General features: G+C 45.0%; 1 protein-coding gene and 1 long non-coding RNA gene across 8 annotated transcripts in view; one reads left to right on the top strand and one right to left on the bottom strand.

Annotated features, from left to right (window-relative positions):
* RIPOR2 (RHO family interacting cell polarization regulator 2) overlaps positions 1-26,999 on the top strand; it is a 215,494-nt gene that overhangs the window by 12,565 nt on the left and 175,930 nt on the right. The gene's annotated exons all lie outside the window — the stretch shown is intronic.
* The window catches only part of LOC116589247, a 48,249-nt gene continuing 34,951 nt past the window's right edge, over positions 13,702-26,999 (bottom strand). The window contains exons 2-3 of the long non-coding RNA XR_004285269.1: positions 20,004-20,179; positions 13,702-13,812 (exon numbers count right to left, since the gene is read on the bottom strand). This is a non-coding gene — a long non-coding RNA (uncharacterized LOC116589247). The remainder of the gene's footprint in view (positions 13,813-20,003; positions 20,180-26,999) is intronic.

The following is a 26,999-nucleotide window of genomic DNA, read 5'->3' as shown; positions in this document are numbered from 1 at the left end:
GATTTGTAAATGTTGAACCACTCTTGCATCCCAGGAGTAAATCCCACTTGATCACGGTGAATGATTATCTTAATGCATTGTTGGATTTGGTTTGCTAGTATTTTGTTGAAGATTTATGCATCTGTGTTCATCAGAGATACTGGACTGTAGTTCTCCTTTTTTTTTTTTTTTTGTAGAGTTTTTCTGGTTTTAGTATCAGGGTAATTCTGGCCTCATGGAATGAATTTAGAATCTTTCCTTCCACTTACATTTTTTGAAATAGGGTGAAAAATAGGTATCAGCTCTTCTTTAAATGTTTGGTGGGATTCACCTGTGAAGCTATGTGGTTCTGGACTTTTTTATTTTGGGAGTTGATTACTCCTTCAACTTCATTGTTGGTAATTGATCTGTTTAAATTTTCTGTTTCTTCCCGATTCAGTTTTGGGAGGTTATATATTTCTAGGAACTTCTCCTTTTCTTCTAGGTGGTCCAGTTTGTTGACATATAATTTTCCTTGGTATTCTCTTATAATCCCTTTTTTTTTTCTGTGGCATTTGCTTCTTACATTTCTGACTTTGACTCCCCTCTCTTGTTTTGATGAGTCTGGCTAGAGGCTTATCAATTTTGTTGATCTTTTCAAAGAACCAGCTCTTGGTTTCATTGATCTGTTCTACTGTTTTCTTTTACTTTCTATATCATTTATTTCTACTCTAATCTTTGTTATTTCCTTCTTTCTATTGGTTTGGGTTTTTTTTGTTGTTTTTTTTTGTTGTTGTTGTTGTTCTTCTAGCTCTTTTAGGTGCAAGGTTGGTTGGTTGAGATTTTTCTTGCTCCATGACGTAGTCTTATATTGCTAGAAACTTCCTTCTTAGAACAGTTTTGCTACATCCCAAAGATTTTAGGCTGTTGTGTTTTCATTTTCATTTGTCTCCAAGTATTTTTTTTTTACTTCTTCTTTGATTTCTTAATGGACCCATTCATTATTTAGTAGCATATCACTTAACCTTCGTGTATTTGGGTTCTTTCTAGATTTTTCTCTTGTGGTTGATTTCTAGTTTCATAGCTTTGTGGTTGGTAAAGGTCCTTGACATTATGACTTAAATCTTTTTGAGTATGTTGAGACTTGTTTTGTTTTGAGATATGTGATCTGTCCTGGAGAATGTTCCATGTGAACTTGGAAAGAATATGTATTCTGCTGTTTTAGGATAGAATGCTCTGAATGTATCTCTTAGAGCTTTCTGGTCCAATGTGTCATTCAAAGCCACTGTTTCCTTCTTGACATTCTGTTTGGATGATCTATCCATTGATGTACATGGGGTGTTAACATCCCCTACTATTATTGTATTAGTATTGATTACTTCCTTTATAAAGCTTGTTATTAGCTGCCTTATGTATTTGGGTGCTTCCATGTTGGGTGCATAAACATTTACAATTGCTATATCTTCTTGTTGGATTGTTCCCTTTATGATTATGAAGTGACCTCCTTTGTCTTGTCACAGTCTTTGTTTTAAAGTCTAGTTTTCTCCTAGAAGTATTTTTAACCAGCTTTCTTTTCACTTTCATACACGTGATAAATTCTTTTCCATCTCTTCACTTTTTAAAAGAAAGATTTTTATTTATTTATTTATTTGACAGAGAGAGAGAGAGAGACACCAAACCCACAAGGCATGGGAGCCAGGGGAGTGGGCAGAGAAGCTCCCTGCTGAGCAGGGAGCCCAACTCGGGGCTTGATCCCAGGTTCCTGGGATCATGACCCAAGCTGAAGACAGACACTTAACCGACTGAGCCACCCAGGAGTATTTTATCCCTTCATTTTCAATCTGCTTATGTGTTTAGGTCTGAAATGAGTCTCCTGTAGGCAGCACACGGATGTATCTTACTTTTCTATCCATTCCATCATCCTATGTCTTTTGATTGGAGCATTTAGTCCACTTACATTCGAAGTAATTATTGATAGTCTATACTTTTTGCCATTTTGTTTCTTGTTTTATGGTTGTTTTTGTAGTTCTCCTCTTACTTTCTTCTCTCATGGGGACTGGCTATCTTTAGTGATACGCTTGGATTTCCTTTTCTCTTTATTTTTTGCATATCTGTTACTAGTTTTTGATTTCTGCTTATGATTAGGTTTATGTATAGCATCTTCTGCATAGAGCTTTCTGTATTCAGTTGATGGTCATGTAAGTTTGAACTCATTGTTTACGCCTCCCTCCCTTTTAGGGATATGGTGTCATACTTCACATCCTTGTGTGAATCCTTTGACTGATTTTTATAGATATGCTTAATTTTAGTGCTTTTGTGTTTCTTACTTTTCTTACTCCTGATTATGGTCTTTCCTTTCCACTCAAAGAGTCCCCTTTAACATTTCTTGTTAGGCTGGCTTATTGTTGATGAATTCCTTTAACTTCTGTTTGTCTGGGAAACTCTTCAGCTCCTATTCTGAATGAGAGCCTTGTTGGATGGAGTATTCTTGGTTGCAGACTTTTTCCTTTCAGCACTTTGACTATAGCATGGCACACTCTCTGGCCTGCAAAGCTTTTGCTGAAAAATCAGAATGTTTTTTCCCTTGTATGTAACTGTTTTCTTTTCTCTTGTTGCTTTTTAAAATTCTCTCTTTATCACCACTTTATATCATTGTAATTACTATGTGTCTTGGTGCGGACCTCCTTGGAATGATTTTGTTGGGGACTCTCTGTGCCTTCTGGATCCAAATTTGTGTTTCCTTCCCCAGATTATGGAATTTTTCAGGTATTATTTCTTCAAATAAATTTTCTCTTCTTCATCTCTCTCTTCTCCTTCTGGCATCCCCATAATGTGAACACCATTGCCCTTGATGGTGTCGTTGAGTTCCTTGATCTATTTTCACTTATTATTATTATTTTTCTCTCCTGTTCAGCCTGATTGCTTTCCATTATGCCATTGTCCAGGTTACAAATCCATTCTGGGATCTATATGATGTGAAAGTTATTATGTTTGATGGTGTTGCTGAGTTCCTTGAGTCTATTTTCAATTTTTATTATTTTTTTTCTCTCCTGTTCGGCTTGATTACTTTCCATTACTCCATCCTCCCGATCATGGATTCATTCTGCTTCCTTTAGTCTGCTGTTTATTCCATGTAGTACATTTCTAATTTCAGTTACTGAGTTCTTCGTCTCTGATCGGTTCTTTTCAAGGTCTCACAGAGCTCCGCCACCCTTCTCAAGTCCAGTGAGTATCTTAATGACGACTACTTTAAATTCTCTGTTGAGCATATTTCTCCATGTCGTTTAGCAATCTTTCTGTGATTTTGTCCTGTTCTTATAGATGGAACATGTTCCTCCGTCTTCTCATTTTTACTAGCTCTCTGTTTCTTTTAGGAAAGTCAGCTACATCTCCTGCTCTTAAAGGTAGTGGCCTTATGGAGAAGAGGACCTGGAGTGCCCTGGAGTACAAGGTCCCCTGTTCACCAGAACCTGGCACTACGGGGGTGTCTCCCATGTGTGTTGTGCGCACCCTCTTGTTGTGGCTGAGCCACATTTACCCTCAGTCCAGTCATCTGCAGTGGCTCCCTTTGCCAGGTTGTGAGTGGGGTTTGGTCTCTGTGTTGTTAGTGGGCCAGTCTGGGGCTGTCTTGACCTTGAGTTGAGCCAGAGCAGACGTTTGGCAGAGATGCAGGAGCACTGACCTGCAGGGTGCATTGTTCTTTCCTGAGAAGCTTGCATCAGTGGGCAGGGCCAACAGTCAGAACATGTGTCTGCCCCCTGCCCCCTACTGGGGCCAAACTGGTGTACATGGTTTTCTTCCCCTTTCCTTGGGGCTGGAGTCACATGGTAGCAGTGCTGGCCCCCCTCTGGGGCTGCTTGCACACTACCGGGCTTGTAGCACCTCTTTGAATGGGCTCCGGCCAAGGACATATTGGAGGGGGCATGTCCGCAGGGGTGTATGGAGACAGGGCATGTGGTGCTAGCGGAGGTTTTCAGGTCTGCTCTGTGAAGGGACCTGGAGCCACTTTAGAAAGTCATGCCACAGGGCTGGAGCTGGTGGATTCACAGAAGCAAAGAAGGGGATTGCTATCTGAAAGCAAGGTGGAGAATATTCCTGCTGTGCTGGTCCCTGCAGGTGTCCATGCATCTAAGCTGGGAAGCAGGGGAGGGAAAAGACACTCACCAGCTCCACCAGCACACTCTCTGAGATCAGTAAGCCAGTCTCCCTCCTGTATAACACAGACATTTTTCAAACTGCTTCTATGCTGTATCTCAGTGAGTCTATTTGTTGGGATGCCCCCAAAAGGGACTCAGTTTTATCTTGCCCTCCTGGCTCCCCCAGAACCCAGCCTGCTGATTTCTAAAGTTCCAGGTGTTAAGCCCTGCTGATTATAAGAACCAGGCCCCTCTGGTTTCACAGCCAAATGTTATTTCTGCCCTGTGCAAGTTCCCAGTGCCTGGGGTGCCTGGGGTGAGTGTCTTTTTTCTCCCCTCTCCATGCTCATGGCCTCCATCCCTCTCTCCGAGGAGAGTACGTTGAGCTCCCAACTAATCTCCAACCTCCCTACCTTCTTCAATGTGGCCTCTTGTCTGCATTTAGCTGTAGAGAGTCTGTTCTGCTAGTCTTTGGGTCATATTTTGGGTTATTTACACCAATGTGAGTATCATCTGGTTGTACTGTGGGACAAGGTGAGCTTAGAATAATGCATGTGAGCCATATTTCCCAGAAGTCTGTTTCTGTCATTTTTTAAACATCTTGCTGCTTTTACGTTTCTAACCCTTAAAAAGTCTTATTGTCATGATACCCAGTGTTTCCCCAGCTCTGGCTTCCCAGAATACTGTTGTTCAGTAGATAGTTTTTCTATAAATCCAAGGTATTAGTTCCAAGTAGCAGAAAATTTAAAAACCACGAGACACTTAACTTGAATTTCTTCATCTAGAAGCACCTTAGAGCTAAAAAGTAGACACTTTTAATTACCTTTTCCCACCTTTGTGTATATCCTAGATCAGATTCTTTGAATTCCCAACATCCATGTGAACACCAGGACCTGTGGGTGGGCGTGGGCATGAGGCAGAGAGGGGTTCCCCTTGGAGTTAGATGAACAGACCAACACCTCTACTTGTCACCTCTGTCTTCCCTGTCCCCCCATCTTCTCTGACTTTCTCTTCTCCATTTTATTCTAATCACTGACCTAACAATGATATTTAACCCAGAGTCACCAGTCTGGCCTCTGAGAGTGTTGTGAGGCAGGAAGAATAGCCGCTTCACTTTCCAAATAAGTAGCTAGAAACATAGAAAATCACTTTCTGTGCCATCAAAGGACAGAAGGATATCACCAGATTACCATGAGTGTCGAGAAGGACTGAAGACAGGGCATTGGCAGGATATAGAAACATTATCAACCTTTGCTCAGCCCAGTGCCGCTTCAGCTCTGCGGGGTCCTCAAGCAGGGGAGTTCCTCTCTGGCCAGTCATCAGTGAGGCTGCTCCAGGACACAGACCTGGAGACAGTCAGCCATTCTCTTTCTCTGACTGCTCTCACAACAAACCTACTGGCAGTGACATCCATATTTTTAAAATTAATTTATGCTCCGCTTGGATTTTCTCTTTTTCCTGTCTCCCAACTATTTTAGACAATTAGTAAATAAAGGTCTAAAACTTAGAATTCTCTTTTGGGCTAGTTGAAGGTATAGCACTAGTTAAATGTATTATATTAAATATATTGCCCTTCAACTGTAGATGATTAAACTGTGGTAGATCCATACAATGAAATTCCAAGAGGCAAGAAAAAGGAGTGGGACTGATAATGATGCATTATTCTAAGTGGAAAAAGCCCGACTCAAAGGGCTTCCACTGGACTGGGTGAGTCCATTCACATGACATTCTGGGAAAGACAAAACTCTAAGGATAGGAAACAAATCACTGGCCACCGAGGGTTGGTTAGAGAGGCTGGCTACAAAGAGATCCAAGAGAATCTCCTTTGTTTGATGGAACTCTTCCAGATCTTGATTGTGATGGTGTTCCACTAGTGTATACATGTGCCAAAACTCAAAAAACTGTATGAAGTGAGGGGTAATTGTACTCCATATAAATTATACCAGAAAAACAAAAAAAAGGAATGTATCTAATTTCATCACATTTCTGGGTTTATTTCTAATAGGTCCCCTTGCCACCAATCTTCATGATAAACCAATTATTTGATTCAAAGAATGAAGGAATTAAGGAATTTCATGTAATAGGATAGATTTCAATGCGGTCCCTTACCGGCTCATACTACAAAGTCCTCAGTCAGAGTCTTGCTGCATTTGTACCAGTTTCCTCCTGTAAGTGCCGCACGTGACCCCTCTCACTAGGCAGGACTGGGCTCCCCCACCTCAGACACTGAGAGCTCACTCTTCCATCTACGCCTTTTCCATGTGGTCACCCTGTGCAGGAGGGCTTTCCTTCCCCTCTCACTTCCAGCATCAGTAAATACCCAGGGAGCGTGTGTCCTGTGTGCAAAGGAGACAATAAACTAGATACAAATCTTGTCCCCAAAGCTAGTCCTATAGTTCCTGGAAATAGGATCGAAGCCAACACATTAGAAGTGTTTTGATAGAATTACTCGGGAATTTTATTTTCTTTCAGCTCATTGGGTTATCTAAATTTTTTTTTGACACTGAATACTTATTACTTTGGTAATAAGAAGGGAAAGCAGAAACTAAGGGCTTAATAAATGGTTTGGACCAGAGGTTGTCAGACTTTTCAAAGTGACAACTAGACATTAGGATGTCAAAAATTGGAAATCATCACTATCAAAAAAGGACCCGGTAGGAGGAGATACCCTGTGGTATCCATTACAGATGGCAGACACATCCGTTTAATCTGTGTTGGGGCTCCTCATTCCCCCATAAGTATCCCCAAGCTGAAATACTGGACTGACTCACTGGAGAGCACAGGGGAAATCTACTTTTGGAGAAGCGTCATTAATTGCGATGAGCAGATCCCAGGAGGGAAAATAGGACAGATCTTAAGAAGGCCCTTATATGTTTCATCTTAAATCCAGCTCAGTTCTGTTGTCATTCTTTAATTAAGTCACAGCGATCTTTTGGTTAAGGGAAAAAATGTTTTCTTTCTTGCACAATTTCCGTGAGTAATTATTCAAAGTAAAACAAATTGATTTTATTCACAAAAATTTCAATATGAGCTGCTTTTTAATAGGATCTAATGTACATATTAGTGGAGGTCATTTATAAAATGAAATACAAAGGCTACATAAAAATATTCTATTATCGCACCATCTAGATATAACTATTATTAATATTTTGAAGATATCTTCCTAGTCTTCTGCTTATATACATATTTATACATAAAAACTGAATCATATTATATATAAGGTTTTGGTAATCTTCTTTCAATTAATATCATATCATTAAAATGTCCCCCCAATAATGAGAATTTTTCAAAAGCAGGATTTTTAATATGGTACCTATAATATATCATCTTAGAAATATATCAAAGCCTATTGACATCTAATTGTTCAGAATTGTGTAGAATTAATACCTTTGTACATTTTTTCACATATGATTCTTTTCTTTTTTAAAATTTATTTATTTATTTTATTTATTTATTTGACAGACAGAGATCACAAGTAGGCAGAGAGGCAGGCAGAGAGAGAGGAAGGGAAGCAGGCTCCCCACCAAGCAGAGAGCCCCACGTGGGGCTCGATCCCGGGCTCTGGGATCATGACCTGAGCCAAAGGCAGAGGCCCCAACCCACTGAGCCACCCAGGCACCCCAATGATTATTTTCATAGAAAAATTACTCTAAGTGTGCTACAAAGGTATAAATATTTTTAAGTCTTCTGGTGTGTATTGCTCAGTTGCCCTCTTTAAAAGTAGTAAATTTATCTCGAGAGTGTAAGAGTGTGCCCTAACAATTATACTAAATTATTAATAGAGTATTTGTGTCAAAATTACTCAGTGGTCAAAGGTGGGATAATTTGAGCATCAAAACAATAATTCCTGCTATTGGTTGACATACATCAGATATATAATAGCCCAAATTAATAATGAAATACCTAAAATATCATTGTCCTCTTTGGAGTTTGCTAGGACACTAACTTTTTTTTAAAGATTTTATTTATTTATTTGACAGACAGAGATCACAAGTAGGCAGAGAGGCAGACAGAGAGAGAGGAGGAAGCAGGCTCCCAGCTGAGCAGAGAGCCCGATGCAGGGCTCAGTCCCAGGACCCCAAGATCATGACCTGAGCCGAAGGCAGAAGCTTAACCCACTGAGCCACCCAGGCACCCTGGACACTAAAATTTATCCTTAAAATGCATTTTAAAGAAGTAAATCATGTATTTGTCTTTTGTTCCCTGTACAAATTATATTTCAAACAAACTAAGAAGATGACGAGGGAATCCCACTGTAAGTGTAGAAGGAATGAAAGAATTAATAAAATCATCTTTTTGCAATCCTCATGAAATCCTGGAGAGACACAACGATCTATCACAACGATCTGGATAATACATGTCCCAACTGTCAGTGAGAAGCGATTAGGAGACTTGATAATGGAGGGAATCCAAATGACGTCACATGAACCTACCAAGGTCAGCAAATGACGTCGCGTGAACCTACCAACATCACTATAAAAGGGATTTGATGAATACGAAGCCCACAACCTCACCCGTTAGTAGTCTTACCAAAAATAAACCGAATTGGAATCTACTCAGATGTCACCTAATCTAGATCTTCCTACTACTTTATGGGAGATATAAAGTATAGAAAAACAAGCTAAGCAACACCATGAAGAGTAACCAGCCCAAGTCAGAATGTGGAAAATTCTACAGGACGAGTTTTCAGTAAATAAATGGGATTTGTTGGCTGAAATCCTGGGGGAGTGCCTGTGATCAAACAGTTGATGTTGAAAAGTTCTGTGTGGATGAATTCCTGCTTTGAAAAATGGAGGAGTAATAACAGAATAAGAAATTCTTATTTATTATATCATGGCAAGCCAATATTATACAATGAATATTACATACAAACTCTTTTCTGGTGGTACATTATTCTGGATCTTACTGGATTTTCTTTGGCCAGAATTTTAAGTATTTTCTCTGTTTCTGATGTTCTGAGAACATACATCGGTTTGGAACTTTTATATAAAGCATTAATAAGACTTCGGAGATAGTCAAATGACTTTATTTGAAATTGTGAGATCAATTCAAGCAGTTTGGGTAGTAACCACAAGGTGGTGCCACTTTCCAGTTTTTTGTTTTTTGTTTTCTAAACAAGAGAAACCATTTCTTTTGATTTGAACAGAAACAAGGATATAACATATTATTCACTCATATAAATTTTTACAAAACCATAGCTCCTAATTAAGTAGTTTTGTATAATATATACTTTTAACATTTGTTGACAAACCTAAATCCCAGTTATGGGCCCTTGTCACCAAATACAATTGTTTTCAAGGATTGTTAAGCCAAACCTTTATTCTCAAGGAGAACGCTGGGGGTTTTTTTGCACCTTTGGGATTTTCCTAGGACTTAGGTACATTTGAGAACTTTACTTCATTCTATACAGTAATGAAATTACCTCTTTTGTCCCTACTGTGAGCTTCTTGGGGACAAATGTGATTTTATTTCTCTTTTTAATCTAATGGTTGGCAATATTTGCTTCACGGTAGGAGCTCAGCATGTGTACACAGAAAGACCGTAGAATCGGGAAGGATACAGTCCATCCCTGACTCCACATTTTGTAAATCTGAATTCCTCCTGCCATTGCTATATTTCCTGCCAAAATGAGACATTTTTTCCATTTCTCCATATAATAGCTCTTCAGGATAAATCAGTTACGATTGTCTTCTACATAGCAGTTCACAGAGAAAATGTAAAAAGTAAACATCACCTCATATATCTGTCTGCACCTTGATTTTTTTTCAGTACCAGTAAGTCTTTACATATTCATTTCGTTTTTTCAGAGAAATAACAAGGGGGAGGGCAGCGAGTTGGCACCCGTTATAAAATGACAAAAGGGAAAGGAAGGGCTCAGTCGAGTAAAATTGGCCATTAAATAAATATCTCCAAGAATAGGGTCTCCAAACCCCACTTTCAGAAATGTGGGGGAGAGGAAGTGATCAGGGAATGAACGGATATGCTTTCCTAGCCCACCCTTCCCATAAATCCAAGATTTCCCCCAAAGCTTTGGTTTCTAAGAGTAAACTTGGCTTTAGGTTCATTTGCCTCTCGTTGAACAGTCATGTGGCCACTTTGACATAAGTTTCTTACAACCATAGAAAAGTTACTGAATGACAGACATCTCTTTGTCTTCCTTTCCTCCATCTGTGATCCCCTCTTTCTGTGTGGAAGGACCCGCCGCCCCTCTGCCCTGATTCTCTATCCTGGATCAGAGATCAAATGGGTATGGCCCATCCAAACACAGTAGCACGCATGTTTCACGTGCATTATCCCAAGCAATGGAGCTTAACCAGGAGGACTGGGAGTGAGGAAGGAGGGGTCCGAGTTTTCCACTCAAATGCTTCAGCAGTTGCGGAGTCTTAAGAATTAAATATGCGTGTGTGCGCATGTGGGCGTAAATGTGTGCATTGGGGGTAGGAGATGTACCTTGATTTTTAAAGTTTTAGTTTATTTCTACTCAGTGGTTTTTCTGGCAACGCACTTCTAACTCAATGAATCATCCCCTTTCTTGAAGAGTAATCCATCTCCATGCTCAAAACCAGTTACCCTTCCCCAACCATCATAGCGTTTGGATAAAGGCTCTTTCATTCTAGCGGCAGTTTTAGAATACCAGTGGAATTACAAGGGTTTTAAAACAGAGTTCCATGGTAGCTTTCTCTTGGTGGTTCAGTTATTACCCGAGTGTCACTGTGGTATCCAGGATAATGCCCCCCAAGAAGTCTGCTCTGGTTTCCAGAACTGCAAACAAGTCAGGTGCCATGGCAAAGGAGCATGAAGGCCGTGGGTGGAATTAATAGGGTTTATCAACTAATCTTAAAATAGGGACCTTGGGGCCCCTGGCTGGCTGGGTTGGCAGAGCATGTGTGCCATGCTTGAACTTAGGTTATGAATTTGAGTCCTGCCTTGGGTGTGGAGCCTGATTAGGAAAAAAAAAAAAAAAATAGGGGAACTATTCTGGGTTATCTGGGTGAGCCCAATGGAATCATAAGGGTCTTTATAAAAAGGAGACTGGATAATCAAAGAGAAAAATTCCGGATGCTCCTTGGCTGCTTTGAAGATGGAGGATGCGGCCACAAGTCCAGGAGTGCAAGTGACCTCTAGAAATGAAAAAGGCAAGGGAAAAATATATCTTCCTTTGGAGCTTCCAGAAGGAAAGCAGCCTTGATGACTCCTTGATTTTAGGGTTTCTGAACTTCAGAATAAATTTGTATTGTTTAAGCTCCTTAATTGGTAATCATTTGTTTCAGCAGCCAGAGGTAGACAGGGCCAGGTGAGACCAGCAGAGCGGAACACAAGTACCTGACTTAATTAGAAGAAAAGACTTAATCTGAATACACACCAAAGGGAAGAAAAGCAGAAGAGCATGGCCAAATACAGGCGAGGTGTGAACCCAGACTTAAAGCAGACTGCTTAAGTAAATGGCCAGTTGAGGTGGGAGACATTAGAGAATTGGCGGGGGGACTGTGGCAAACTGCAGAACCGAAGTCTAAAAGGCATCAATGTCATTTCTTTGAGCACCGTGTTAGCCCGTCCACCCCCACAAAATGCCACCTGTCTGCATGCCGGTTTAAAATTTCTGGGAGAAACAAGCTCATTTTCTTTAAGCTTTTTCCCCCCAAATCCTATTGACCTTCTGTGCCTAAACGCAATACCAAACTGGTATTAGAATACCTCCAGACAGGGAAGGGATCCTTACCCCTAGGTTTTTTTCCTGGGATTATCTTTTGGAAGACAATCCCAGAAGAAAAATCGGAATCAGTAAAATAATTTTTTTAAGGTGCAAGGTAAAAAAGCAAAACTACAAGGAGACAGTTTGACATTTTAAAGTCAGAGCGTATGTGATGAATGTTCATAATTATAGGAAGGGAAAAAAAGTAATGGAACGGTGGAGGAAAGTTTATCACCGTCAGTCCTAGAACTCTTATTAGCCATGCATTGCGGGTGACATTCACTCCATCACCAGTTGCTAAATGTTCCTGGTTTCGTGACTCTTTGTCATTCAATGGATCAAACCCTTTCTTTTCTTCTTTTTCCTCTTAGGTGTTGGGAGGGGTGCGATTAAATCACGCTGTGAGATGCTTATTTCAATAACAAATGTCATGCAAATTGAACAAGCGGCTAATTTTACTGCTCGTGAATAGAGCTCCCGTGGCTTCTCTTCAAGACTAATGGTGGAGGATGCGGTCCATCCTTCTCCACTTGAAATCACTGAGGTTTACCTGGAGGGATCCAGCTTCCCTTCAGTCTAAGTTTTCCATTGTTGTGGGTTTATTTCCTACAGCTCCATTCCATTGTCGAGGCCCTGTGCCTCGGAAAGTATTGCGTGAACAGCTATGTATTATTTTTAGAACTCCATCTTCAAGAGGAGCCTTTCAAGCCATGATTAACCTCTCTTTCTGCAGGCCGATGAAAGACCTCCTCCTCCCCCAGCTTCTCCTCCCCACCCCGGTACATAAGAGAACCTCCATGGAAAGCTGGGAAAATTTATTTCCAAGAAAGATAAGCAAGAGAGGCCCTTCCTTCTTTCCCCCAATTACTGTAATAGTGCTTGGCATCGATTAGTAAACAGGCTTTGAAAAGGAAATGTGGGTTTGGGAAATGTAATGGGCTGAATTGTCCTGAAGTTTGCACAGAGTGGGGGAAATCCCCGGAATTCTCCAGCCGGGGACACATAGGACACGGAGAGGGCAGCTTGCCCCCCATAGACCCTCAGAAAACAGAAGACATTCGTTCATTAGGCTGCCTTCCTGGCGGAGAGGTCTTGGGATTTCGGGCTCATCTCCGAAGCTGGTGTGTCAATCCTGTGTATGTCTGTTCCCATGACGACCGGCAGTTGTTGTCCTGGGCTTTTAAACAGAGTACAAATGTGGTCTTGAAGAGATGCTTGTCAAAATTTGCCAGACTGTTTCCCCTCCCGGACTCACACAAAAGGTTTCGAAGGTTCCTCGCTGCACTGAGAACAGAGACAGACTGAAAATGTAGCATTTGGCAACCGTGAATAATAAAGCTCAAAATCTTGGGTCCCCCGCTGCAGTAATGGTGTTCCTTTCCATCTGTCATTTCAATACTTTGGGGGCAACTCTATATAATTAAAGAGAAGGACCAAGCATAAGTGCAGGAGGAGGAAAGAAATCTTGATGATTACCGGAACTGAGGCCGTGCTGACTTTGAGTGTGACTCATAACTATCTCTACATTTAATAAGGGGTCATTATTACTGCCTGTTTTTATTCTTATTTTGGCTTCTCAAATCTGTATGTAGGTGATGCACCAAGGGGGGAAAGAAAACAACAATGCAAAGCCAAGGGCAGGATCCCACAGGCCCCTTGCTGTTGATCCACCCACTTCCTGGGCCCTGTTCCCCCTCGCCCCTGGCGCCCCCAAGAGTTCCAAACCACTCATAGTGGTTTGTGCCAAGTGACACACAGTTTTCAATTACGCAGGGGTGGGTTGACTAAATTCAGGGGCTCTCTGAGTCCTTCATGTCTCCTCCTTGTCCTTCCCACTGTCCGCCAAGTCTGTCCGCCAAGTCTCCTCGGACGCAAATACAGGAAGCGAAACGCTAGTTAATTCAACACTTAGCAGCTTGCAAAAGGGTTTTATTGGGAAGATGGGACCCAGGGAAGTGAGTTGTGGAGACCTCCGTGGTTTATGCCAACACCGTCTTCAGAGTGATGAGGAATCCCCAGTGGGCTCTGTGAATGGATGACACTGTGAGTTATCGCATGACTCCACAAAGGTCACTCAGAAAGGCAAATAACTAGGGGGTTTTGTTGTTTTATTCATTTTTTGCAAATCTTTATATCTCTAAAAGAAAACCATGAGTGCTGAGTCAGTTACAAAAGGCTACAGGAAATTTCAAAGTGCTCATATGTTCATTTGGATCCTATTTATGAATTATAACTTGACCCATTAAAAAAAATGTTAAGTACAGTAGGACTTGGCTGCCAATGTCTGACATAATTGAGCAAACAGGATCTTAGTTAAATGAGGGACTCCTACACCCAGAGTTCTGAGGGCCACTCCAGGTCTAAAATTCTGTCTCCCTCTGAGAATTCCAGAAAAACTAAGTCCCAAACATGCTGATACACTTTAATGAATTTGTCTTTTAAAAAAAAAAAAAATACTAGTGTTGGGCATAAGAGAGAGTCCTCCAAAAAAAGAAAGAAAGAAGGAAATAAAGAAAGAAAAGAAAAGAAGAAATCAATATGGAAGCCCCTTGCAGCCCCCATATGTCAGGCCTGTCCCCCTCAACCCAGCTCTCCCTGCAACTTCCTCCTTAATCCATACCCTACAGGTTCTTTTAAATTAAGAAGCCAATAATGAAACTGCATATTTCAGGCTTGAACTATTAGCTTACTCCAATGCTGGGTGGCCATCTGCTGTAGAAGGGATTTTACTGTGGAGTGGGAGGTTGAACTAGAGGAACTCCAAGGACCATATCAACACTCACTCTCTGATTTGAAATTCTGATATCAATTACACCAAAGAACCAGGGCCAAGGCCTCCTCGAGCCGAGGTCACAAATTTATAGCCCCTGATGGGAGCTCAGCCCCCAAATGCTTGGTTTAAAAAATGCATTGGCATTTTTACATTAAAAAAAAAAAATCCAGATTTCCAGCTTGTGTAATCTCATGGACCAGCCCCCTGTTGTGGAAGTGGCTACCCCCTCCAGTAGAGACTTTCCCAGACGAGCTCCCCATGGTCCCCACCCCACCACCTCCTCCTTCAGCTCCCCTGCCCTGCCCCTGCTGCCAAAGGAATTATGGACACTTGATTTACTCATTAGTCGAGGACCACCCACCGTCTTCAGACCACCACTGACATATTACTGTTCCAGGAAAAAAAATCACTGAGCTTTCAGAGAATAGGACCTGAATATGATCCAATCAAAAGTTAGAGCTTGCTGTTGGAGATCTGCGTTTTTTAAAAAGGATTTTTAAAATGATTTAAAAAATGGTTTTTTTAAAAGGAGAGAGAGAGAGAGAAAAGCGATGTGAACAGAGATGACAGGCATTCGGTAGGTGGGATGCTATTTTTGTGTGTTTTAATGAACACGTCACTTGAAGCTGGGGCGTGTGCTGCAGAAGCAGACCTCTGAAACAAGGAGGGTAAATCGAACGCTTGTAGTGATCGACAGTGGGTGACTTAATCAGCTCACCTTCTGCTGATAAGGGACTAATGGGTGACCTGGTTCAGCCCCCTCCATGGACACAGGGACCTTGTGAGTTCCGGGTTTAAAAAAAAAAAAAAAAAGTCTGAGATTTCCTTCACATCCCATCCAACCTACCCCTTTAAAGCAGACAGTTCCATAATTTTTAGCATGCTCAGAAATTTGTGCAGCGGTCACCGCTCCCTGATTGCGGCATATTTTCATCACCACCAAAAGAAACCCCTTTCCGGTTAGCAGTCATTCCCCATTTCTCCCTCCTCCTTCGCTAGCTCAGGGCAACTTCGAGTCTGCTTTCCATCTCTACAGATTCGCATGTTATGACCAGTTCATATACACGGAATCATACAACCTATAACCTCTGTGTCTGACTTCTTTCACTAGGCACAATGTGTCCGTGGTTCCGCCACGTGGCAAGGGTCAGTATTCATTGTTGTGTTCGGGCCGAGTCACAGTCCGCTATATGGATGTGTCCCGTTATGTTTCCTCTTTCTGCAGTTCGTGGGCATTTGAGCTGTTCCTGTGTTTTGACTGTTGTGGAAGCTGCTGCTAATGATTATTCATATAGAAGCCTTTATGCCGGCGATTAAATCGTGTGACCGTGTTTCCGCAGGCATTTCCGTCCAGCTCTGGATGGCAAAAGGCTGTGCCCGTTTAGCTCCTCAGTTGCTTGGAGACAATGGACGGGAACACCCCTTCCCTCCCCCTCCCCCACCCCCACCAGAAGCATAGATCTTTCCTTATTCTGCTTTCCTCCTAGAAAATACTCACGGAGAATTTCTAGATTTCCTCATTTTAAAAATATTCCCTGTTATCTCCTACATTAGACAGACTTTATGGGTGAGCTTGAGAATGTGACCACCATCTAAAACATGGTTTCTGTGGGGGAGTCGATGAGGCACTTCGAGCAACTGGTTTACAAACTTCAGAATTCAACTTCTGCATAACCTGGAAGCTGTCTAGGCGGTAACTAGTTTTATGGTTTCTCACTCTTCTTTTAATTTCATGAATTTGAACAAAGTTCAATCAGAGTTAAAATTGAGTATATCATGGGCCTTGGAATCTGGCAGAAGTGAATGCTTCTGGGAAATTTTGGCCTTTGGATTCTTAAGATGACTTCTAAGAGATTCCTTTTGGGTAATCACCAAATTAGCACCTCAGGCTGGAGTACCCAGGATTGAGTCACTGGGAGAGGGCAAGTGAATTCAGAGAAACCATTAATCACAGTAACAGTTGTCAGGCAAAGAAGCAGGCCGTAAAGAATGCTGTATTCTGTCTGACCTGTCACAAGGAAGCAGGTCTGGCCTTGTTTTTGACACGGGTCCCAGTGAGCTTCTCTTGCCTTGTGGGCTCCCCGCAGCTAATGGTGGCTAATGGCATTGATGGTGCCTTTCCCCGTGAGGCCCACTGGTGCCGGCTCTGTGAAGAGCCGCAGGGCGCTCGGCAGGCCCTGCTCAGAGATCCGCACTCTCTTCACTGCCTCCGCTGCCTTCCCCACCGTGAGGCAGCAGGCGGCCTGGCCAGAGCTCTCCGGAGTCAGCATCCTGAGTCCACCTTTCCCAAGCTGTGGGAGTTCTAGGGGGTCGTTGAACCTCTCCCTGCTTCATAGTCCCCACATACCAAGTTGGGGGGGTCACACCCACCCCTGCGCCAAGAGCGGAGCTCCACGGTCCTAGCTGCGTAGTGGAATTCCTGGGAGACAGTATTGCGCATACAGAGGCCTGAGCCCCAGCAGAGTAATCACCAGCAGTGTGTTTGGGGGTGGGACCTCTGAGACAGGAGTTTGGGGAAGGGGCTGAACTTGAGAACCACCGTCTTGGAGGAGGGCATGAGGAGGGCCTGTGAAAAGCATGTGGGCGCTTGTAAGTCACTGCACAAATGAAGGCGGGGCTTTTCTCTTTCTTATTAAACTGACCCTCGTAGAGGGTCTACGGTGTATAAGACACTCCTGCAGGAGGCAGAGGGGTGAGCCTGCGCCTGAGCCTGGGAGCGTCCCGGACCAGCGGCTCGCTCCAGAGTGGAGGGGATGTCAGTGCGGGCATCATCACGACATCGTGTATTATGACCGCAGCCCAGGTCGGATCGGGGTTGACACCAACTCCAGTCACTGCCTGTCAAGATGCCTCACCGCTTGTCAGCATGTGGTAGACTGAGTGTCCTGAAGGTCCTCAGGATGACACCACATCTTACCTACTGTGGTATCCCAGGTTGGCGCACAGGGCCCTCCACTGGGAATGAATGAAGTCCCAGGGAGACCCTCTGGAGGGCGGGATGGAGGGGCGGCTCTGCCCAGGAAGAGTGCCCAGGAAGCAGTGACATGCCACGATGAAGGACGTCACAGGACGTCCACAGAGAAGGAAGTGTGATGGGACAGGGGAGATGATGACCAGGAAGAGTAAGCACAAAGGTCCTGGGGCATGTGCTGTGCTGAGAGCAGACACAGGGAACATGGGTGTGGAGTGATGGAGTCGTGCAGGCCCTGGAAAGCCACACAAAGCGGCAGGACCTTTGCCCTCTAGACGGAGGGCTGGGAGGTACCAGATGTTTAGGCATGTTTAGAGCAACGGGTGATGGGGTCGTGGAGTGTTGAGCCACAGCTGGGCAGCGTGGGTGGCCCAGGGGAGGTGGAGGCAGGCAGGCCAGGTAGAGCACTGGCAGCGGGAGAGGGGGCAGGCGGCAGGGCAAGACCTGGGCCAGGAGTCCAGGAGAATATCCGTGGCTGGGCTGGCCCCCATGCAGTGCTCTGTTCTCCCCCTGTGCCTTTGCACCTGGTGGGCGGTGCAGGGAGATGCCCTTTGCTTGTGTGACGCAAGCATGGCCAGCCTAAGCAAGAGTGTTCTGCTTACCCTCACACATAACCTCTCATGGCTTTTAGTTATAAAATAGGCTCCGTGCAGGACTTAGGGCATCCAGGCTCGTAGAACAGAAAAAGCAGATCAGGAGGGGCTGCAGCAGACGGTTCTCTCTTCATGCAGCTCTGAACCCAGCCCCCTCTGAGCCCTCCAGGGGATTCGGATCCCTCTACACCCCTCCTGCTCCCTCTTCCACCCCAGCTCTACCATACTTCCCCAGCCACTTTCCTGCTCTGCCTGGCCCTAGGAGACCCTATGGACATAGGACCCCAGCCCTTCTCTTTCTCCTGGAGGACCCACTCTGATCCAAGGGGACCCCTAAGGCACCTCTTGTCCCCCTACCTCTGGGAGGGAAGCCCCCACCACTCTCTCCTGCCTTGGCCTTCAGATCTCTTCTCATGAGTCTTCACTTGTCCCTAGATTACGGGGACCCTGGGGTCCCCATTTTCCTGGGGGAGTCAGGCTCCATCCTCAGTCAGCCTCAGCCTTTGCAGGGGCGGGTGAAACACTAGTCGCCCACAGGTCTCCATGGTGAGAAGCATCTTGCAAAGCTTCCCAGCGGTGCTCTTGAATCCTCTTTGCCAGGCTTGGTGGGAGGGGCTGGGAAGGGGGAGGTGACCCCCAAATGCCACCAGCTTCTCCCAGCCATCACCTTGCAGGTCTCCTCACCAGACCCCCTCTGCTCCTGGACCCATGTCCACCACCTTGATCCTTGAAACAAATACCATGGGCCTCTTTCTTTGGAATCCTGTTTCTCACTCCCTCTGCCCTTCGAAGTCTCTCCTGCTTGTCTCCTGTGGCTGTTGTAACCAATCACCATGAGCTCTGTGGCTGAGAATGACCTCACTTTATTTTCAGGTAGCTTTGGAGGTCCTGAGTCTGAAATGGATCTCATGGGGCAAAATCGAGGGCTGCATCCTTCTTGTGGGGGGCAGGGGGAGTTGGGGGAGATTTCATGAGAATTGGCTGATGTTGGGTGGTGATTTGGGCCTCAAGGTCACCCGTGGTCTAGAGCCCTTTCTCGCTCAGGGAGTGTTGAGGCCCCCGGGAGGGCCATGACCGCGTTATCCCAGGGAGCCTGCCTGCTTGTCCTCTCTAGCTAGACTCCTCACTTCTTGGCTCTCTCAGCCCAACAACCCCTGATCTGCCCTCACTTCTTCCCTGAATGACGTCTCTTAGGCCCTTACGAGGACACTGGGCCTGCCAGGAGAATCCAGAGTCATCTCCAGTCTCAGAATCCTTAGTCACATCCACAAAGTTCTGTTCATCGTGTAAGGTGACATCTTCGCAGATTCTAGAGACTGGGACACAGCCATCTTTGTTGGGGCAGGGGGGTCAGGGACCATGATGCAGCCTACCACTCTGGTCTTGGCAGCTCAGCAGAAAGGGGGCAGGAACAGTCCAGTGGGACATTCCTACAGGATGTACTTCCAGAGTTTCCAGCCTTTGGCTGCCTGAAGCGATGGCACTAAATATTTACAACGGGAAGCAGGTGGCAGAGCAGAGCAGACTGGGGCTGGGGGACACGATGAGCCCATATGGTAGAATCTGGGGCCCATCCCAAAGATCTGTATGGAAATGTCTCAAGGCAGCAGGAAGCATGGGTCTGGGGCCCTGGAGACAAGCTTGGGCACAGATGTAGATTTGGGGGCCACGGAGAGACATGTTGGAGCTAAAGCTGTGGGAGACCAAGGTCACCAAGAAGGGAGATGGGTGTGGACAGGGAGGACATGGATAGACGTGTGGGGGTTGGAAACCCAAGTTTAACCCAAGCAGAGGGCTTTTGGAGAAGCACAAAGGGAGTACAATAATAATTATAAAAATAATTGCTTTGGAGCTCGAGAGAACTTTCACTGCACCATACCTTGATTCTTGTGTGTCCTGGCAAAACCCACTGGCTGCATCCATGCAGGCATTTCCAGTCCCAGCTGATCATGTCAGGCTCGGTCAGAGTGTTGAGTGCTGATGACGGACCAGGCACCGTGTCAGCACCAAGGACGCAAAAATGAACGGGCAGGTCCTCTGTGCTCATCCCTGCGACTGCGAGGGAAGGACAGGACCGTTAAATAACCGATGTCCTCTGCGGTGCAGGTCATAGCTCAGGGAGACCACGGGGTCCAGCTTTTCCACGCAGACCTGGAGCATCCCCTGTTCATGGCGCTTTGCATTTAATAGTCTTTTCTTCATCTATTGAAATTTTTAAGATACTGGCTATATTCCTAGCAGTGTTAGGAAGATATTTAAACAACAACAACAAAAAACTGTGTCTCCGTAGCTCAGAGTAGATGCTTGAGCGAAGTGAAGTGGATAACTGCCCCAGGCCCTTGGCTCTGGCCAACCCCTGGCAGCTTCTGGATGACAGAAGGGCACGCTCAGCCCCAGGCGCAGAGACACACGCAGCTTCTGTTCCAGGGGCCGTGGGGCACAGTGCAGTGTCTGAGGTCCAGTTCCTCTGGGCTTTCAGCCAGCAAAAAATTTGTTTGTTTTCCCCAAAGCAAAATGCTGCCTGGCAGCCAAAACCCAAGAGTGAATGCTTCCTCCTTCTCAGATCTCCTTCCCAGCTCACTGCACAGGATGGTGTAGCCCTGACTTCCTGCTCCCAAGCCTCCCCCACTCCTCAGGACTCCCATTGTGAGGAATCTGGAACCCCTTGTGGGTGTTATCAGTAGCCTTCACAAGGTCGCTTGGGGTACAGTCTGTCCTCTGAAGGGCTGCCTCTGAGCTCAGGGACTCACCTGCCTGCAGAGGACCTGGCATGAGATCTGTGAGCGGTAACAGTCCAGGGGCACCTGTCCCTTGAATTGTGATGGTTGGGTGTGAACGAACAAAAATCAGCCAGAGATTAGAATGTGAGGGGGCTAGATGGGGAGAGAGGTTTGGAAGGGAGATGAAACTTCAAGGTCAATAGACAAGTACAATTTATTCCTCAAGAAAAATTAGTAATTATTTGTGTAAGATCTATCTCCCCCCGCGGCTATAAGAATTGTGAGAACACGTACATTGTTTGAGCCCTGATGAAGTGCTGGCTGGTACGTAGTAGGTGCTTGATAAATGTTTATCAAATGAATGAATGAACAAAAGAATGAATGAATGAGGGCAGAACAGACATAAGAACATTGAGAAAGAATCCATTGATAAGTATGTATGGGTATATGAAGAAGAAATAAAAACTGAATTTATGTAAGTTCCCTGTGCAGAGATTAGAGATTACTTGTTTTCCGTTGATGATTTTCTATGATCTTCTCACTGTTTAATAGAAATATCCTCAAGTAAAGATTCAGGGACACCTGGGTGGCTCAATCAGTTAGGCATCTGACTCTTGATCTCAGCTCAGGTCATGATCTCAGGGTTGGAAGTTGAAGCCCCATGTTGGACCCCACACTGGGTATGGAGTCTACTTAAAAAAAAAAAGTTTAAAGTCTGAAAGGAACTATACAGGGATGCCTGGAAAGCTCAGTCGGTGAAACGTCTGCCTTCAGCATGGGTTGTGATCCCAGGGTCCTGGGATTGAGTCCCGCATCAGGTTCTATGCTCAGCGAGGAGCCTGCTTCGCCGTCTCCCTCTCCCTCTGTGCCTCTCTCTTACTCTCTCTGTCAAATAAATAAACAAAATCGTTTTTAAAAAAGAAAGGAACTATATAAAACTTACAGCACTTTCGTGTTGGTCGTGGAATTCTAGAATTTCATTTTGTTTATTTTCTAAATGTTCTATTGCTTTTATCATCTGAAAATATTTTTTTTTTGTTTTGCTTTTTTAAAAAAGATTTTATGTATTTGACAGAGATCACAAATAGTGAGACAGGCAGAGAGAGAGAAACGTTTTTAATGAGCAGTAAGTGTTAGTCTGTTCACATTAATGTAACAGACTACCATAGATTGGGTAGTTTATAAACAAATACTCATTTCTCACGGTTCTAGAGGTTGGGAAGTCGAAGATCAAGGCACGGTTGACTGGTGAAGACCAACTTCCTGGTTCTTCTTGCTATGTCTTCACATGGTAAAAGGGATGGAGGATCCTCCTGGGTCTGTTTTATGGGGACACTGAACTTCCAAGCACCTCCCAAAGGCCTACCTTCAAGCACTAAGGGTTAGGATTTCAACATACGAACTTAGAGAGACACAGACATCTAGACCATAGCACCAAGCTAGTGAGTCACCACAATAGGAGACCTACATGGTATAGGGCCTGGGACCCCAGAGTTCATGAACCATAAAGAAAAGATCACTTTAAAGAGGAGAAGCAGGAGAAGCATTCAGCGATGGTGTAATTTTCATTTGGTGAAAAAAAAAACAGGTCTGTAGAGATTTTATTTTTTTAAGTCCCTCTTCTGAGAGGCTGTTTTCTGACTCTGTTCATGTTTACGAATAATTGTTTTCATTACTTAAGGTGAGACATACAGATTTCTTATGCTGCTTTCAAGTGAAAAATTAGAAGCACTGCCTATTTGGGGGATATTTTGCAAAAGTACAGATAGGAAAGTGAGAGCACAAACTGTCTAAGTTGTGTAAATTAAAATTCTATGAAGGCCTATGTAGGTAGGTGGCCTGTGATGCTCTATAGGTGGTGGTGGTGGGTGGGGGGGTTGTCTCCTCAGTTGACTTGTAATCTGGTTCCGGGACACTGAGCTTCATCTGGTTTCATGGAGGCAGAGCCTGGCCCATATCTAGGGCCAACCCAGACATGTTCCTCCTTTGTAGGTGAGAGTCCCAGGTGACTGGTTCTACCAAATGGGGACAGAAGCAGAGAGAAATTCTCTGTGGGCAAAGCGATCAGCTATGGCTTACGGGTGGAAGAGTTCCCTAAAGAAGACCATGATGTTAGGTTTAATGGAGTGGCTGATAAGGGGTGTGTGTGTGTGTGTGTGTGTGTGTGTGTGTAGGCTGCTTAAATATATTTGGGGAGTGAGCTTATTTTTGGAGTATAAGAGATTTGAATGGCAGTTATGCCAACCCAAAGCGGGGGATTAACATGTAAGAATTCTAAAGCATGTAAAGAAAAAACTGGAAAAGTTTTTGTCTCCTTTTGAAGATAGAAGACTTGCACACGCGCACACACACACACACACACGGTGCCAGTTCAACACAAATTGGCATGGCTTTTCTCCAGAAACATCCCCTGCAAAGTCTAAAACAGCATCCCTTTGTTCTCTGCCTCTGCTCCCCACTTGGTGGCCCCTCGCCTACGGGATCTCTGATCACGGACTGTGCAGGGACACCGGGCTTGGCCCGGCACTTTCCCCCACCCTGAGGGGACCATCAAACCCGCACTGTCTGCAAGCCCTCCTTTCCCTGCTTGGCAGGAGAACACTTGGAGAGGGGTGTGGACACCAGCCCAGCAGGAGTAGGGAGTGGTTGGCCAGGAAGGAGAAGCTGTATGGGGTCAAGGCAGACAGGGTGAGAGAGAGAGAGATGGGGCTCACCTCTAACTAGGGGATGTTTGGTGGCACGACTTTGTCTAAAGCCCATCTGTGCCCATGGGCCAGGTGATTCTTCTTCGTCTCCATCATTCGACAAGCAGACCCTGTGAGAGCCTGCATTTTAATTTCCATCTTCCATTCCTTTCCATTGGACCTGGTATCGCCGTGGCTTTATCTGACATGACTCTCTCTTCTGAGCTCTTTGGAAACTGTAAGTCCTGAGCAGCAGAGATGATGCACACATCACACTTGGATTTCTGTTAACGGGATTCTCCCCAGCCACCCCTCTGCAAGGTGTACTGCTCCCAGTCCCGAGAAGGGCACTGTGTTCTAGTTGTGTCTATAAAATACCGCCGCAGCTGCTTCTAGCCCACAGAGGAAAGAACAGTGGCCATCTGACACGCAGGTCAGCGTTACTAGAATACTTTCAACGAATTCAGAAGTGGGATTTGAGCAAATCAGCATCTGTGGCTTACACTTCCTGTTGGAAACACCTGAGCCTGGAAAAGACACTTTCGACTGAAGGGATAAAAAAAGTCAGATTTGGAATGTGAAGTAACATTCCCTTTCACGCCGATGATGGTAACGGGGGTGTGTGAACTCGGAAAGACGGGGATTTTCATCGACCAACATGGAAGGAAGAGTTAAATAAAAATAAATCTTGAGACACCTCTTACTCAAAGATCCTCTGAGAGTCTGAAGTCAAAATACATCCTCGGGATTTTCTTCAATTGCTGGATGGCTGGAATTGTGGCTTAGATACGCATGTTCTAGGAGAAACTGGAATGTTCCACAGATACAATGCTGTGCAAAAGGTCAAGAAGTGACTCGCCAGTCCTTCTCCTCAATAAGCTAAACTGCCTGGCAGCACCCAAGTAAACAGCGGACAGGTCCCAATGCTCAGTCTGGCCCACTGGGCAGTGCGCAGCACCTCCAGTCCATGGGACTGGCCTCAGCCGCTTCATGCTTGGACCTGTTTTAAGCTGCAGAAGTTTGAACGGGCCGTGAGTACAGTGAAACCGCAGGTCTCATTTCGGGAGGAATGAAGTTAATTGAATGAATGATGAATCCTTCTCAGATCTAATGATGCTCTGTCATCTCTCTCTGTGACCTTCGCTGGCCTCGGGCGGCCGGGCAGGGTCCGGCAGCTGCCTCCCTTCTGCACCAGCTGTGCCTGGTGGGTTTTGTGCGGGGGAGAGCCAGGTGCCCTCCCTTTTCTTCGGGCAGGGGACTGCGTGACCAAAATTGAATGTGGTCCAGAAAGGAGTAAAATGTCACATGTCTGAAAGATCTGGTTGTCTTTAACGGGCCCCATTGACCCCGGCAGTTTCAGTACTTGTAAGGGGGAAATAGGAAACATCAGTTGTGTGTCCTATGGAGAAGTATGAGAAAGCCAAAAGCAGCCATTCTCTGAGAGCGTGGCAGATGCGCGAGGAACTCCGGGGGAGCACAGGGTGCCTGGTCTCCTAGAGCAGCGGGAAGTACCAGTAGCCACCAGCGTTATGACAATTATTAAACACAAAAAAGGGGGGTACCTGGGGGGCTCAGTCGGTTAAGTGTCTGCCTTCAGCTCAGGTCATGATCTCAGGATACTGGGATGGCGTCCTGCATCGGTCTCCCTGCTCAGCGGAGAGGTTGGTTCTCCCTCTGCCCCTCCTCCTGCTTGCGCTCTCCCTCTCTCTTAAATAAAATCTTTTTTTTTGGGTGCCTGGGTGGCTCAGTGGGTTAAGCCGCTGCCTTCGGCTCAGGTCATGATCCCAGGGTCCTGGGATCGAGTCCCGCATCGGGCTCTCTGCTCAGCGGGGAGCCTGCTTCCCTCCCTCTCTCTGCCTGCTTCTCTGTCTACTTGTGATCTCTCTCTGTAAAATAAATAAATAAAATCTTTAAAAAAAAAAAAATAAATAAATAAAATCTTATTTTTTTAAATAATGAAGAATATATACAGTTTGGATAAACTCTTGTAACAGGTGGTTGGTCTTCTCATGCTTTTTATGGCTTTAAGTTCTATTAGCCAGGAGATACACCTTATGTTCTCATCCATAGGATTTGGACTTGGCCCTAGAAGTTGATATGAAAATACCCCATAATAACAACATCATATGGTTTTTTTACACCTTAGTCATTTTGTGTGAAATGCCGTCAGCTGAATGTTCCAGTCATATCTCTAAGAAGAGGGTTGGTAAACTGGGGCTGGTGGGCCTGATCTGGCCCAGTCTGGTCTTACAAACACGGTTTCATTAGAATGCGACCAAGCTCATCTGATTATGTGCCCTCTGTGGGTGTTTTCACAGTATAGTGGCAGAGCTGAGTAGTTGTGTCCGACACGGTACACTCAAAATCCCTAAAACATTTACTCTCGGACCCTTTACAGAAAAAGTTTGCTGGCCCCTGACGTAAATTATTAAAGTTTTATAAGACTGTACATACTTGTATAATCTTTGTATTTGCATAATTACAGTATCTATGCATGTGGACACGTGCAGACAGAGGCACACATATGTAAATAAATACTCAGAACAATGTACATAAGTGTGCATGGATACACACGCGTGTGTCTGGGTGCATTTATAATGAGTGTACATGGATGTCCGTGCATGTGCCCAGCATGCACTGAATTCCAAGTGAACGGGAAGGAGATCTGGAGTTATAGCTGGAAAAAAAATGGAGCTCAGCAGCCCCTTTGCTGGACCGGTCACAGTGGCTTTCCTCCACATAGGCAGTAGGTGATGCCTGCTGCAGGTATGGAAACTGTGTTCTTGGTGCCTTGCGCTTACGGGTCTGTCCTTGGAGAAGGCATTTCTGCGCCAGTGTTTATAGGCTTCGCTGCTGGGGCAGGAGGTTGGGACAAAGGCGGTGTGCAGGTTCCTTGGGGATACCCTGCCCTTCCTTCTCTCATGGGGAGACTCAGACCCCCACAAAGAGCAGAGAAGAAAAGACAGCAGCAACAGGAGACGAAGGTCGACTGTACTAAAAACACAAACAACGCAGCCTGCCGTTGCTAGCTCATTTAGTCCAAGGGAAGACAGGTGGTATCCGTTGTTGATTAAAAGCCCCCCGAGCCAGGTGTTCACTCATCCATTTACTCATCTAGTAAATGGCTAATCGAGCACTCACTATGTGTCAGGCACTGGGCTAGACTCGGGGCTTACCTGCGGACACAGGACGCAGCCCCTTCCCTTAGAGACAGTCTGGTGGGGGAGTGGGAGAGACTAACAGACAGGCACAGCCGTCTGAGGAGCTGTGAGCCATTCACATCTGGGCGGCACGGGCTGCGGTGCCAACAGGAAGGACATCTGACCTCGTCCTGAAGACTGAGGGGGCAGGAAAGGGTTTCTATGGGAAGCAGCTGCTGTCGAAGAGTGAAGTGAAAGCAGAAGTTAGCCAGGCTTTCAGACCGCAGGCTTTAAGGACCTCTCAGCAGGAGAAGCGAGCGGTGGATGGACT

Source organism: Mustela erminea, chromosome 4 (genome assembly GCF_009829155.1).
Source record: "Mustela erminea isolate mMusErm1 chromosome 4, mMusErm1.Pri, whole genome shotgun sequence".
In the NCBI taxonomy this organism is placed as follows: Eukaryota; Metazoa; Chordata; class Mammalia; order Carnivora; family Mustelidae; genus Mustela; species Mustela erminea.
Note: the sequence above shows the minus strand (reverse complement) of the source record. Positions and strands in the feature narration are given on the sequence as shown.